This window comes from Lagenorhynchus albirostris, chromosome 19, assembly GCF_949774975.1.
Source record: "Lagenorhynchus albirostris chromosome 19, mLagAlb1.1, whole genome shotgun sequence".
Taxonomy (NCBI): domain Eukaryota; kingdom Metazoa; phylum Chordata; class Mammalia; order Artiodactyla; family Delphinidae; genus Lagenorhynchus; species Lagenorhynchus albirostris.
Window position 1 is genome coordinate 11,635,361 of NC_083113.1, and position 14,023 is coordinate 11,649,383.

The following is a 14,023-nucleotide window of genomic DNA, read 5'->3' on the forward strand; positions in this document are numbered from 1 at the left end:
GAGCTATTCACAATGACTTTTGTCAGTTCTTGGAGCGGGTCACCTCAGGGCCTTAGCACTGCTACTCCCTCTTGGAGACTTTCACAGATCATCTCATGGCTGACTGCCTCTCATTATTCCCGTCTCAAATCAAATATCAACTCTCCACAAAGGCCTTCCCTAATACCTACTGCAAATCAGGCCCCTAGCTTCTTGCTAGCAAGACACACTGCTTTCTTTTCTTTTCAATATTTACTGCTATCTGAAATGACTTATTTGTTTGTCCGCTTGTTTATTATTTGTCTCTTATCCCCCACATCCACCTCCCTAGATAGAATGTCAGATCCAGGAGGGTAGGGATTTTGTTTGGCTCATGACGGTTTTCTCAGGGTCTAGAACGGTACCTGGCACATCATGAGTGCCCAATGAATTTCCTTTAGCAAATGCATGAAAAAATGAGTGAGTGAGTGAGTACAATGAGAGTGTTGGAATTTCAATTCAGATCTGACTCAGAAGTTCATGCTTTTCTCTCCCAGACATGTCCAGGTTCTACCTCACCCTGGGGCAAAGTCTCCCCCGTGAGTCTCTAAAAGTAGTCATTATCAAGTGACGTGGTTATGTCTGTAGTAATATTAGCCATACTGCCTCTTCTATGATTTTTCTGAAGGCCTCTGCTAGACCAACTAGCCAGGCCAGGGGACCACTGATGGGTAATAAACAAGTATTTGCAACATGATTAATAACCATCTATGGATGAGGACCCTGTGGCTTCTGCTCCACCAGTACTCACTCTCTTTTATCCGGGTAACAGCACCTGAAGCTTGTTTTTTTTTTTTTTTTTTTTTTTTTTTTTGCGGTACGCGGGCCTCTCACTGTTGCGGCCTCTCCCGTTGCGGAGCAACAGGTTCCGGACGCGCAGGCTCAGCAGCCATGGCTCACGGGCCCAGCCGCTCCGTGGCATGTGGGATCTTCCCGGACCGGGGCACGAACCCGTGTCCCCTGCATCGGCAGGCGGACTCTCAACCACTGCGCCACCAGGGAAGCCCTCAACTCAGTTTTTAAACAGTAACATTCACAAAATTTTATACTTATATGCCAATTACATGAATGCAGATGAAAATAAAAACATAATGATGAAAATAAAACGTGTCCACATAACTGTGTAAATTTTTCGTGTGTCACAAAAAGAACACGAGCCCGTTTGTTGCATAACCATGGGAAGATACTTAACACTACTGAACTGTACCTTAAAAATGGTTAAGATGGTAAATTTTGTATCATGAGGGTTTTTTTAAATCACAATTAAATTTTTTAAAATTTTTTTTAAAAAACAGAAGAAGGCCAGGAACAGTCATGTACGTAGCTTGCCTTTACAGTCTAAAATAAACCCTTGCTTATATTCCAAGAAATAACTAAATTATGTAGAAATCATAACAAACCATCATCAAGTCCATAGTTAACTTGGGGAAGGGATTGACTGCTTAGGTAGGAAGAAAGAATGCAAATGGCAGATGGAATATCCAATAAGTCACTTCTCTTTCATTAGGGTCAAATAGCTTAGTCTAGGGCTTCCCTGGTGGCGCAGTGGTTGAGAGTCTGCCTGCCGATGCAGGGGACACGGGTTCATGCCCCGGTCTGGGAAGATCCCACATGCCGCGGAGCGGCTGGGCCCGTGAGCCATGGCCGCTGAGCCTGCGCGTCCGGAGCCTGTGCTCCGCAACGGGAGAGGCCACAACAGTGAGAGGCCCGCGTACCACAAAAAACAAACAAACAAACAAACAAACAAAAATAGCTTAGTCTACCGTCACTAGTGATGTCATGTGAGTACTATGTAGCTCCTAATATGATGTGATAAGAAGGGTACTTCACCTCTATGGTATTTCTTGCCCCGCCCCCGCCCCCAACAAACCCATAACTCCAGTCTGAGAAAAACTCAGACAAACCCAAATTGAGGGACATTCTACAAAATATCTGACCAGTATTCCTCAAAACTATGACAGCCGTGAAAAACAGGGTAAGACTAAGAAACTGTCACAAAGGAGATTCAGGAGTCATGAAAACGACATGTGATATGGTATCTTGAGTGCATCCTGAAAGAGTAGAAGGATGTTAGTGGAAATATTGGTGAAATTAGAATAAAGTCGAGAGTTTAATTTAAAAAATACACGAGTCCCACTTGGAGGAAATAATCGTGGCATGACAATTGCTAACATTTACAGAGAACTCAACTCTGAGTGGGGCACTGCTCTAAACACTTTACAAATATTAGTTCATTCATCCTTTCAACAGCCCTCTGAGGGGGGTGCTGCCATTTTCCTATTACAAAGGAGGAAACAGAGGCACAGAGAGGGTAAGTGTCTTACCCAAGGCTACACAGCTGGTGGATGGCTGGGTAGATCCAGCTGCCAGATTCTGGAGTCTGTGATCTTAAACATTATACACAACAATCTTTTAAAGTCATCTGCGGGGACTTCCCTGATGGTCCAGTGGCTAAGAATCTGCCTTGCAATGCAGGGGACTAGGGTTCAATCCCTGGTCGGGGAACTAAGATCCCACATGCTATGGGGCAACTAAACCTGTGTACCACAACTAGAGAGCCTGTGTGTCGCAAGGAAAGATCCTGTGTGCCGCAACTAAGACCCGACGCAGCCAAAAATAAATAATAAACAAAGAAATAAATATTAAAAGAAATGAAGTCATTTGGGAAACTAACACATTGTAAATCAACTATACTCCAATAAAATTTAAAAAAATAAAGTCACTTGGGCCTTCTAACATCCTTATTATTGTTTTCATCTTTTCATCTGAGAAAACAGAGATACATGGATGAGGTTGAATAAATTGTTCAAGGTCACACAGATGTAAGTCACATTCACCCCAAGCCAGCCTCGCTTCCTTCCTCCCATCCTCAGGACAATGAGGCACAAGGTCAGATCCTGTTTGCTTGGCTCCTTGAGTCCTTGTAGCACCGTTTATTTCTCCTGCTCCGTGTGTGTGTGAGTATGTGTGTGTGTGGTGGTGTGTTGGAGGGGAGCAGTAAAGCATCATTTTATTAATAACATGACAAATAGCCAATGCTGGGCAGTTCTGGACAGAATTGTAAGAAAAGCAGCTTGAGAGCCAAAAGAACTCCCTGTCCCACCAGGGGCTAAGTTTGGGTGGGGAAAGCCTTATCCCACATGTTTCACATTTCCATGGAAGGATGTCCTGTCATCTGTCAGAGGCATCCACAGCCCCTTCCAGGGGTTTTGGAAATATCTGCTTACATTTTGGTCATCACACGCCTGAGGGTGAAACAGTACTGACATTTATTGGGGTAAAGATCCTGCAGTAATAGGTGGGACTGTCCCATACCACACAGACTTGTCTCACCTGAAAAGCCAACAGCACACCAGTTAGAAAGGTGGAGTTAGAGTAAGGCTCCCGGCTTTTGTCCCCACCTTCCTGTTATTATGAGATTGATGAGTCTGGGAGAGGAAACTAAGCTTGCGTGGCTCTGTTTTTGGTCCTGTTTTGTATTGCTTGGAGTAAGGACTACATTTCCCAGCTTCCCTTGCAGCAAGTGTGGCCATGTGACCAGATTCTGGCCAATGAGATGTGAGCAGAGGTGCAGTTTTTAGGTCATGCCCTTAAAGTAAGAGGGCCTCCCTTTCTCGTTTTCCCTTTCTTCTGGCTAGAGTGGGGACATAGTGCGTTGGCATCCTGGGCCAAGGGGACAAGTGCAACAAGATGGAAGAGCCCAGGCTCCTTGGCACCTTCACAGAGCAGAGCTGCCCACCAGCTTGGGCTGTTGCAGGAGAGAGAAATACATCTCTGTGTAATTTAAGCTATCGTTATTTTGAATCTGTCACACGCAGCTAAATTTTAAGCTGTTCAGTTTGGGGGCAGCAGAAAGGAGGGGGAAGTGATGGCAAACCCATTGGGTCACAGGACTCGGCCATGTTCCCTGCTATTGCTTATCGTTCAGGTAATAAATCCATCATGTTATCCTCTCTCTTGCTTACTCCTGCATCTCTTTCTCTCTCTCAATTGTTTCTGCCTGCAGGCGAGGACAAGGGGTGATATTCACTGAGATCTTAAATCTCCACCCGGTTGCTGGTAGAAAAATACGTGCGAAGAAACCAGACGTCATCTGGACCTTCTTCTGCAAAGCAGGCCCTACCTACGCAGGGGAAAGGCCAGAAGTGGATTTCCCCGTGGATGTAGGAAGCTGAAGAGAAAATGTCCCAGGGGTTTTGGGTTGTGGATTCGTTTGCTCACCATGGGAGCCTTCCCCCTTCTGACGTGCCTTCCAGTACCACAGCTAAAACTACACTTCCTCACTCCCCTTGAAGCCATATTTCTGTCAATCTGACATACTTGCATGAGATTTGGAAAGTGAAAGTGAAATGGAGGTTCTGCTTATGATGCTTCTGCCATGAATTTTGGCAAGCACAGTCACGGACGGGCTGCTCTTTTTTTTCTGAGGTACCACAAGTGACTGGCTTTGTGCATTTTGAGAGGCTCTCATCTCTGTGAATCCAGCAAATGTGATGTGGTTCTGGAGCTGACAATTCCAGTACAGGCCTACTCGTTTTATTGCGCTTCATAGATATTACGTTTTTCACAAATTGAAGGTTGACAACCCTGTGTTGAGCAAGTCTATTGGTGTCATTTTCCAACAGCATTTGCACACTTCATGTCTCTTGTGTCACATTTTGGTAATTCTCACAATATCTCAAACTTTCTCGTTATTATATTTGTTATGGAGATCTGTGATCGGTGATCTTTGATGTTGCTACTACAACTGGCTGAAGGCTCAGATGATGGTTAGCACTTTTTAGCAATAATGTATTTTTAAATTAAGGTGTGTGCATTTTTTTAGACATAATGTTATTGCACACTTAATAGACCCCAGTATAGTGTAAACATAACTTCTATATGCACTGGGAAACCAAGAAATTCCTGTGACTTGCTTTAGTGTGATATTCCCTTTATTACAATGGTCTGGAACTGAACGTGTAATATCTGTATGCCTGTAGTAACAGTTTTTTGATTCCCCACCTTTCTGTGATGGTGGAGGCAGCAGCTCCCGCGGTGGGTCAGTTCTGCAGTTTCAGTTCTGCGGTTGTGGGGTCTGATAGAGTCAGCTTCCTTTACCTTTTCCATCAGAGGGCACCCAGCTGTCTTTCTCTGGCATGGGTCTGTCCCTTTCAGCCAATTTAAATTAATCCAATCTTAAGTCAAATAATATGCACAAGAATGTCACAGCACCAGATCTATCCTCCCAATATATATAAAACGCAAGTGAAATAGCATCTCCTAAGTGAAAGCAATTTTTCTTACCTTGCTGTTTTCAGTCACAGCCATATAGCAATAGGAGGTAAAACATTAATTTAAATGACACAACACTATTTGTTTAAATAAAAGGGCCTAGCAGAGTTATGGGTGTTCTTTTGAGCTCCATGAGGGTGGAGAAAGAGAGAAGTGACAATGAAAACCGGTCTTTGCACTTTTCAGGAAAAGGGAGTATCAATGTAGATATTATTACCAGGGGCAACAGATTATTATTAAGACAACCAGTCCAGATTTGGGAGGTATTAGCAACTAAATTGTATCACCCCAAATTCATACGTTGAAGTCCTAAACCCCCAAGTAACTGTATTGGAGACAGTCCTTTAAAGAGGTAATTAAGCTTAATGAGGTTATAAGGGTGGAGCCCTAATCCAATAGGCCCAGTGATCTCATAAGAAGAGGAAAAGACACCAGGGATGTGAGTGCACACAGGGAAAAGGTCATCTGAGGACACAGCAAGATGTCACCCGTCTGCAAGCCAAAAAGAGAGGCCTCAGGAGAAGCCAACTCTGCTAACACCTTGACTTTGGACTACCAGAACAATGAGTTCTGGCAGTTTAAGCCACCTAGCCTGTAGTAGTTTATTAAGGCAGCCCTAGCAAACTAATACAGCAGGTTAATGAGGGCTTTCAAAGGATGCAGCAAACATCAATTTTTGAAGTCTGGGTTTCTTATAAGACTCCTTTATTCGAAATACATTTACAAGGAGAATTTCACGAGGCAAAAAGTCTCTGCTTTCCATAAGCTGCAGAAGAGGGAATATTTTCTCCTTCTTGTTGCTGAGATTTTTGTTACCAGTTAGAACAGCCTAGAGTTTCAAGGCAGTCTTGCAATCCTCCCCGCCCCCGCCCCCCCCCCCGGCTTTTTTTTAGTGTTACGAGAACAAAGAAACAGCTTCAATATGGTCAAAACTTACAATGTAAAAGGAAATGGGAATAATATGATCATTAACAAATAGAACACGAGGCATGCAACGTTTTGCATCCATTAAAATGAAGAAACGAAGTAGGAGAGAAAAGTAAAAATTTTAGTTTGAGCCGTTCCAGGATGGCTGTGAACCCAGGCCAGTCTTTTGGACTCAATAACCTGTCACTTTGAGCTGTAACCCATTTGGATGTTAATGGTGACATTCCGCTATCCCAAATCTTGGGGAAAAAAAGCACAATCGCCTCACTTCTCAGAGAGTTGCATTTGAAAAATCTCTTGTCTTCTTGCAAACTTAAGAAGTCCACAATGGTGACAATTCCAGTCTTCAAGCCTTACTTGGATCGTGGGTGGGGCCCTTCCCCTTAATGTTCATCTCACATTTTAAAACCTTTTAATAGACATTCCTTTTTGCCGCTCCTCACCCCATCCCATGGTTAATTGAGCCAGGACTATGCCCAGGTGAGAAAATCAGCGTCCAAAGTATCAGTTTAGATGCTTTTGGTTGCAAAAAATGGATAACCCAACTCAAAATGATATGAAAATCCGACATGTATTATCCTATGTAGCAGGAATTCCAACGAGGGCAGTTCTAGGTTGGTTAACACAGTGGCTCGGTGATAACACCAAAGACCCAGGCTCTGCATCTCCCTTCCCCGCCCTCAGCAGGTCGAACTCTGAGGCAGAATCCCTTCACAGTCCAAGATGGATACCACAAGGGCCAACAACAGCTTCCAAAGGCAGAATAAAAGATCACCTGTTGCTAGTTCTCTTTAAGATACAATAAAAATCTTTCCCACTGGCCCCCAGGAGACATCCTCTCATTTGGTATTGGCCAGAACCAGGTCACATGTCTGTTGCTGGGAGTAGGAGCATCATGATTGGCTCAGCTTTTGACCAATCAGGACTTGTCTTTTCCGGCGAGCTCCTGTCCTTAATTCACCGCCGAGGGCAGGGAGGAAGGTGGTCGTTTTTCAGCTCTGGGGTTCTTCCAGCAAGGAACACAGGGAGGAATGGATGCTGCGGGGAGGTACCCCACCAACCTCCACCAGTCTCCCACACTTGCTACATTTGAGAAGAGCATCCTCCTCTCCAAGCCCAGTTTACAGCCCTCCCTTCCCCCAGTTCCAGCCTCAGGCTCTTCTCTCTGCGTTTCCTCACACTTAAAAGCAGCGCTCTAGAGAGGTCCACCTGGCGGGGACCTGAGGCTTCCAGCCAACAGCCATGGGAATGAGCCATCTAGAAAGCGGATCTTCTAACCTTTAGTTCACTGCAGCTTCGGCCCTCATCTTGACCGAAACCTCACGAGAGACTCTGAGCCAGAACTACCCAGGTAAGCCGCTCCCAAATTCCTGACGCACAGAAACTGTGCGCTTAATAACTGTTGTTGTTGTTTTTAAGCCATGAATTTTTGGAGTAATTTGTTACACAGCAATAGATACACTCCTTCACAGGGACACCAGGTGGGTTCATAGGATTCAACGAAGCAGTATCTAAGTACATGTGCTTGGCCTCAGTTTAAACGCTACCTATTACTATTTTTATTTTTACTGCAGTTTATCAAACTTCCCCCAATGGTTTAAAACCAATCTCTTTTACGTGTAACGTTAAGCTGACCTGAGCCTTGTACCAGTCCTTGGGGAGTGGGTATCATTACAGTCTGAAGCAGCACTGAACAATGGAAATGTAATGCAAGCCACAGATGTATTTTGAAGATTTCTAGGCGTTTCATTAAAAAAAGCAGAAAGACAGGATAATTATTTTCACCTGTTTGCCACTACCTACATAAAATTGGTTTCAGGTTGTCGTCATTCTGGTGGATTTGAATTTATCAGTAATTGTAACTGAAACTAGATGTAGTTAATATAAGCTTTAAGAACCATGGAAAATTATAACTTGAAACTTGGCTATTATGAATTATCAGCTAAAGAAAAACTAGATGAGAATATGGTATTCTTATACATTTAGAGAGTTGCTCATTTAGTGTTTCTTACAAAAAATGGGTTGTCATGACACATTAATAAAAGTGAATGGTAGGGCTTCCCTGGTGGCGCAGTGGTTGAGAGTCCGCCTGCTGATGCAGGGGACACGGGTTCGTGCCCCGGTCCGGGAAGATCCCACATGCTGCGGAGCGGCTGGGCCCGTGAGCCATGGCCGCTGAGCCTGCGCGTCCGGAGCCTGTTGCTCCGCAACGGGAGAGGCCACAACAGTGAGAGGCCCGCGTACCGCAAAAAAAAAAAAAAAAAGTGAATGGGCACCATACTCATAGAGATTTCTATCATGTGAATCAATGCTAGAAAACAGTAACAACAACAAAGTTGGATGCTTCTTCCTTAAATTATTTTCTATTGTCCAGAGGAAAACAGTGGCGTTCTTAGCATGGTATTTGAAGTCCTTCATATTCTGACCTCTACCAACATTTGCATTCTGACTCCCTCCCATTCCCTCCATATACTCCCTGCCAGAGCATCTGGAGGCGTATACTCCACATATGGTTCCATCTAAAATAACCCAATTATTTGAGAGTTGGTAAAATCCAACTCTTTTTAAAAAAATTATTTTATTGGGGTTTCCCTGGTGGCGCAGTGGTTGAGAGTCCGCCTGCCGACGCAGGGGACACGGGTTCGTGTCCCGGTCCGGGAAGATCCCACATGCCGCGGAGCGGCTGGGCCCGTGAGCCGTGGCCGCTGAGCCTGCGCGTCTGGAGCCTGTGCTCCGCAACGGGAGAGGCCACAACAGTGAGAGGCCCGCGCACCACAAAAAAAAAAAAAAAAAAAAAAAAAAAAAAAAAAAAAAAATTATTTTCTTGAAGTATAGCTGATTTACAATGTTGTGTTCATTTCTGCTATACAGCAAAGTGATTCAGTTATACGTATATACATTCTTTTTCATATTCTTTTCCATTAGGGTTGATCACAGGATATTGAATATAGTTCCCTGTGCTATACAGTAGGACCTTGTTGTTTATCCATTCTATACATAATAGTTTGCATCTGCTAATCCCAAACTCCTGATACTTCGCTCCCCCAGCCCCCTGCCCCTTGGCAACCACAAGTCTGTTCTCTGTGTCTGTGAGTCTGTTTCTGTTTTGTAGATCAGTTCATTTGTGTGGTATTTTAGATTCTACATATAAGTGATATCATATGGTATTTCTCTTTCTGCCTTACTTCACTTAGTATGATCATCTCTAGGTCCACGTGTGTTACTGCAATATCCAACTCGTCTTCAGGGGGCCACCTCAGCTTCCTCCACGGTCTCTTTGGTAACCGTTCACCACTCTCTGTGCTCCCAAAGCACTGGACTCATACCTCCTTCATAGTGCCCATCACGTTTAGTTGAGGGAACTCTGCAGCTACACTCTGTGCTGTCTGAGTGCAAGGATGCTGCTGTGTTCTGTGTATCCCCAAGCAATGGCCCGTAGGCAGCACTGAACACATGTTTAATTGATTGGTACAGCACTGCACACTCTATGTCAGCACTGAACACGTGCTTAATTGATTGGTACAGCACTCCACACTCTATGTCAGTGCTGAACACGTGCTTAATTGATTGGTACAGCACTGCACACTCTATGTCAGCACTGAACACGCGTTTAATTGATTGGTACAGCACTGCACACTATGTCAGGGAGGTACTCTTCACTCCAGTGTGTTATCAGAATCGTCAGCAGAGCTTTGTGAACATACAGGTACCAGGGCTCCATACCGGAGCCACTAAGTCAGTATCTCACAGGGGTGGGTCTGGGTTTGTGCATCTGGGGCAGAAGCTCCACACAGATTCTAACGTGTGAACAATGGAGTTTGTAAAGAGATAGATCCATATAGACTAGAACTGCCAGGGAAAATTTGTGGAGGATGGGGCATGCACCAAACTTTGAAGTTTTGGGGAAAGATATACCAGGTCAATTAAAAATAAAAGACAAAAGTACAGACATGAAAGTCAAGATGACAGTAAGGAGACCAGATTTTTTTTTTTTTCTTTTTTTGTGGTACGCAGGCCTCTCACTGTTGTGGCCTCTCCCGTTGCGGAGCACAGGCTCCGGATGCACAGGCTCAGCGGCCATGGCTCATGGGCCCAGCCGCTCTGTGGCATGTGGGATCTTCCCGGACTGGGGCACGAACCCGTGTCCCCTGCATCGGCAGGCAGACTCTCAACCACTGTGCCACCAGGGAAGCCCAGGAGACCAGATTTTTGAATAGATGGTTTGTGTGAGAGTGATACCTGCTAATTGTGGATGAGCGTGGTAGGGACAGATCGTGGGGGACTTTGAAAATCTGTGCAGACTCCAGCAGTCAACAGAGGCTGACAGTCTTAGAGATGGCGCATTGTTGAATCTTGTCATGGCAGCACGTTTTCAGAAAGAGGGTAACTTGTTTATGAAAAAGGATGAGGAAGCCCTCATCCATAAAAAAATATTTCTCTGAAACCTTTCTTGAGAAATTTATGAATTAAAGAATCATAAAATTTTAGAACTAAAAGTATACATTTATCCCTTGCCTTTGAGTAGAATTCCACAGAAAACAAATTCCTCTTTGATAAAAAGAAATGGTTCCATGGTTAAATGAATTTAGGTGTTAAAAAAGAAGCAGGTAAAATTAATTTTAATAGTATATTTTATTTAACCCAATATATCCAGAATGTTGTCCTTTCAACATGTATTCAATATAATAAATTACTAATGAGATGCTTTACATTCTTTTCTTCATACAAAGTCTTGCAAATCCAGTGTGTATTTTACACTTATAGCGCATCTCAAAGCAGACCACTAGCCACATGTGGACTGCTGGTAGTGGACAGCTCTGGGTTCTGAAGTATGCACCATAAAGCAGGATCAGAGAGGTTTGGAGTCTAGCTCAAGGACACACAGCAGGGCCCAGCTCAACTTTCTTCTCAGCCCCTGGTTTTCCCTGGGAGTGGGGCCCAACCCACAGCACATTTTAAGCCAATTGCTCTCAAGTTCTAGAGAATTCTAGAGCATTGGAGAATCACCTGGGGAGCTTGTTAACATTGTTAAAATGAGGATCCCAGCCCCACCCCAGATGTATAGCATCAGAACCTCCAGGGGTGGAAGCCAGGGATGTGCATTAACCAACTCCCTGTGTTTCCAAAGCACATCTGCAGGGCACACCTGGAGGACCACTGCTCCCAGACACTTTGGAATCATTTGGGGGAGCTTATCAGAACTCCAGCGCCCAGGCTGCACCCCAGATCAACATAATCTCTAAAGGTGGACCAGAACATCGATTTACTTTAAAAAATCTACTTTATTGAGGTATAATTTACATCCATTAAGATGCACCTATTTAGGGCTTCCCTGGTGGCGCAGTGGTTGAGAGTCCGCCTGCTCATGCAGGGGACGCGGGTTCGTGCCCCGGTCTGGGAGGATCCCACATGCCGCGGAGCGGCTGGGCCCGTGAGCTATGACCGCTGAGCCTGCGCGTCCGGAGCCCGTGCTCCGCAACGGGAGAGGCCACAACAGTGAGAGGCTCGCGTACCACAAAAAAAAAAAAAAAAAAAGATGCACCTATTTAAAGTGTAACTTTGTGGGGGCAGGGATAAATTAGAAATTTGAGATTAACATATACACATTACTATATATAAAATAGATAACCAACAAGGACTTGCTATATAGCACAGGGACCTGTACTCAATATCTTGTAATAATCTATAAGGGAAAAGAATCTGAAAAATAATATATATATATATATATACATATACATATATGTATATATATATATATCTGAATCACTTTGCTGTACACCTGAACTAACACAACATTGTAAATCAGGTATACCTCAATTTTTAAAAAAGTGTATGGTTTCTCTGGTGGCTCAGTGGTTGGGAATCCACCTGCCAATGCAGGGGACAGGGGTTCGAGCCCTGGCCCGGGAAGATCCCACGTGCCGCGGAGCAACTAAGCCCGTGCACCACAACTACTGAGCCTGAGCTCTAGAGCCCGCAAGCCACAACTACTGAAGCCTGCGCGCCTAGAACCTGTGCTCTGCAACAAGAGAGGCCACGAAAATGAAAAAGAAGCCTGCGCACCACAATGAAGAGTAGCCCCCGTTCACCACAACTAGAGAAAGCCCACGCTCAGCAACGAAGACCCACCCAACACAGCCAAAAATAGAAAAATAAATAAATTTATTTTTAAAAATAAATAAACAATCCGCCTGCCAATGCAGGAGACACGGGTTTGAGCCCTGGTCCAGGAAGATCCCACATGCCACAGAGCAGCTAAGCCCGTGCACCACAACTTCTGAGCCCGCAAGCCACAACTACTGAGCCCATGTGCCACAACTACTAAAGCCCATGCGCCTAGAGCCCGTGCTCCGCAACAAGAGAAGCCACTGCAATGAGAAGCCCGCACACCGCAACGAAGAGTAGCCCCTGCTCACCCCAACCAGAGAAGAGCCCACGCGCACCAATGAAGACCCAATGCAGCCAAAATTAAGTAATTTTTTAAGTGTAAATTTTGATATATTTAACCCATGTAACCACCACTACAGTCAAGATACAGAACATTTTCGTGACCCCAAAGATTCCTTTGTGCCCTTTTTGCAGTTAATCCCTCTACCTCAGGCAACCACTGATTGGCCTTTTTTTTTTTTTCCAGAAAAAAAGGTTAGATTTGTCTTAGCATTTCTTATCAGTGGAATCGAGTACATTCTGAGCAGTCATTTCACTCAGCATAATGTTTTTGAAATTCAACTATGTGGTTGCCTGTCCCAGTATTTCATTCCTTTTTATTGCTGAGTACAGTTGACCCTTGAATAACATGGGTTTGAACTGCATGGGTCCACTTATATGCAGATTTTTTTCAATAAATATACAAGAATATATGTGTAGAACATCCTGTGCAAGACTTGTTTTGACTCGTTTACATAGGCATGAGGTGAATATATTTATATATTTAATATACAAATATATTTTATATATTATAAAATTAATGTGTTTTTGTACTGTTTTTATGACTTTCGAAGAATTACGTTACAGTATGCCCTCCTCCCTCCGTCCCTCCCTCCCCCTCATAATTGGGAAACTGTGTGTCAGGTAAGTGATTTTTAAATAAATGTGTCAATGTTTCCAATACTGTATTATGAATATGACTGTAATATTTGTATGCCGTTAAAATGTATTGACTTGGCTACCAGGAAGCAACAGTGTCAGTTAGGCTAGGCTACCATAAAGCAATCCTATTGCTGCTGCTTCCTTATCAATGCATGATTTGTTATGCCTGTAAGTGAATATGAATGCCTTTTTTCCACATTATCTTTTCGTTTTTGATGTTGTGTCAGTAAAACGTCTAACATCTACAGTGTTTTGTATACTGTATCGATAGAGGTACTGACAGATGGTTCATCTTGTAAACAGTGGTATCGATAAATATAGTACAGTATTGTAAATGTATTTTCTCTACCTTATGATTTTCTTAATATTTTCTTTTCTCTAGCTTAGTTTATTGTAAGAATGCAGTATATTAATATAATACATATAACATATAGAATATGTGTTTATCAACTGTCTGTGTTATCAGTAAGGCTTCTGGTCAGTGGTAGGCTATTAGTAGTTAAGTTTTTGGGGAGCCGAAACTTATACGTGGATTTTCGACTGCACAGGGGGTCCGTGCCCCTAATCCCCACGTTGTTCAAGGGGCAACCATATTCCATTGTGTGGATGTACCACAGCTCTCCTATACACTCATCAGTATGAAAGTCTCCTCCAGTGTTTCTGATGGGTGAACAAGGTTGAGAAGTCTTGCTCTGAGCTTGGGGCTTTTAATCTA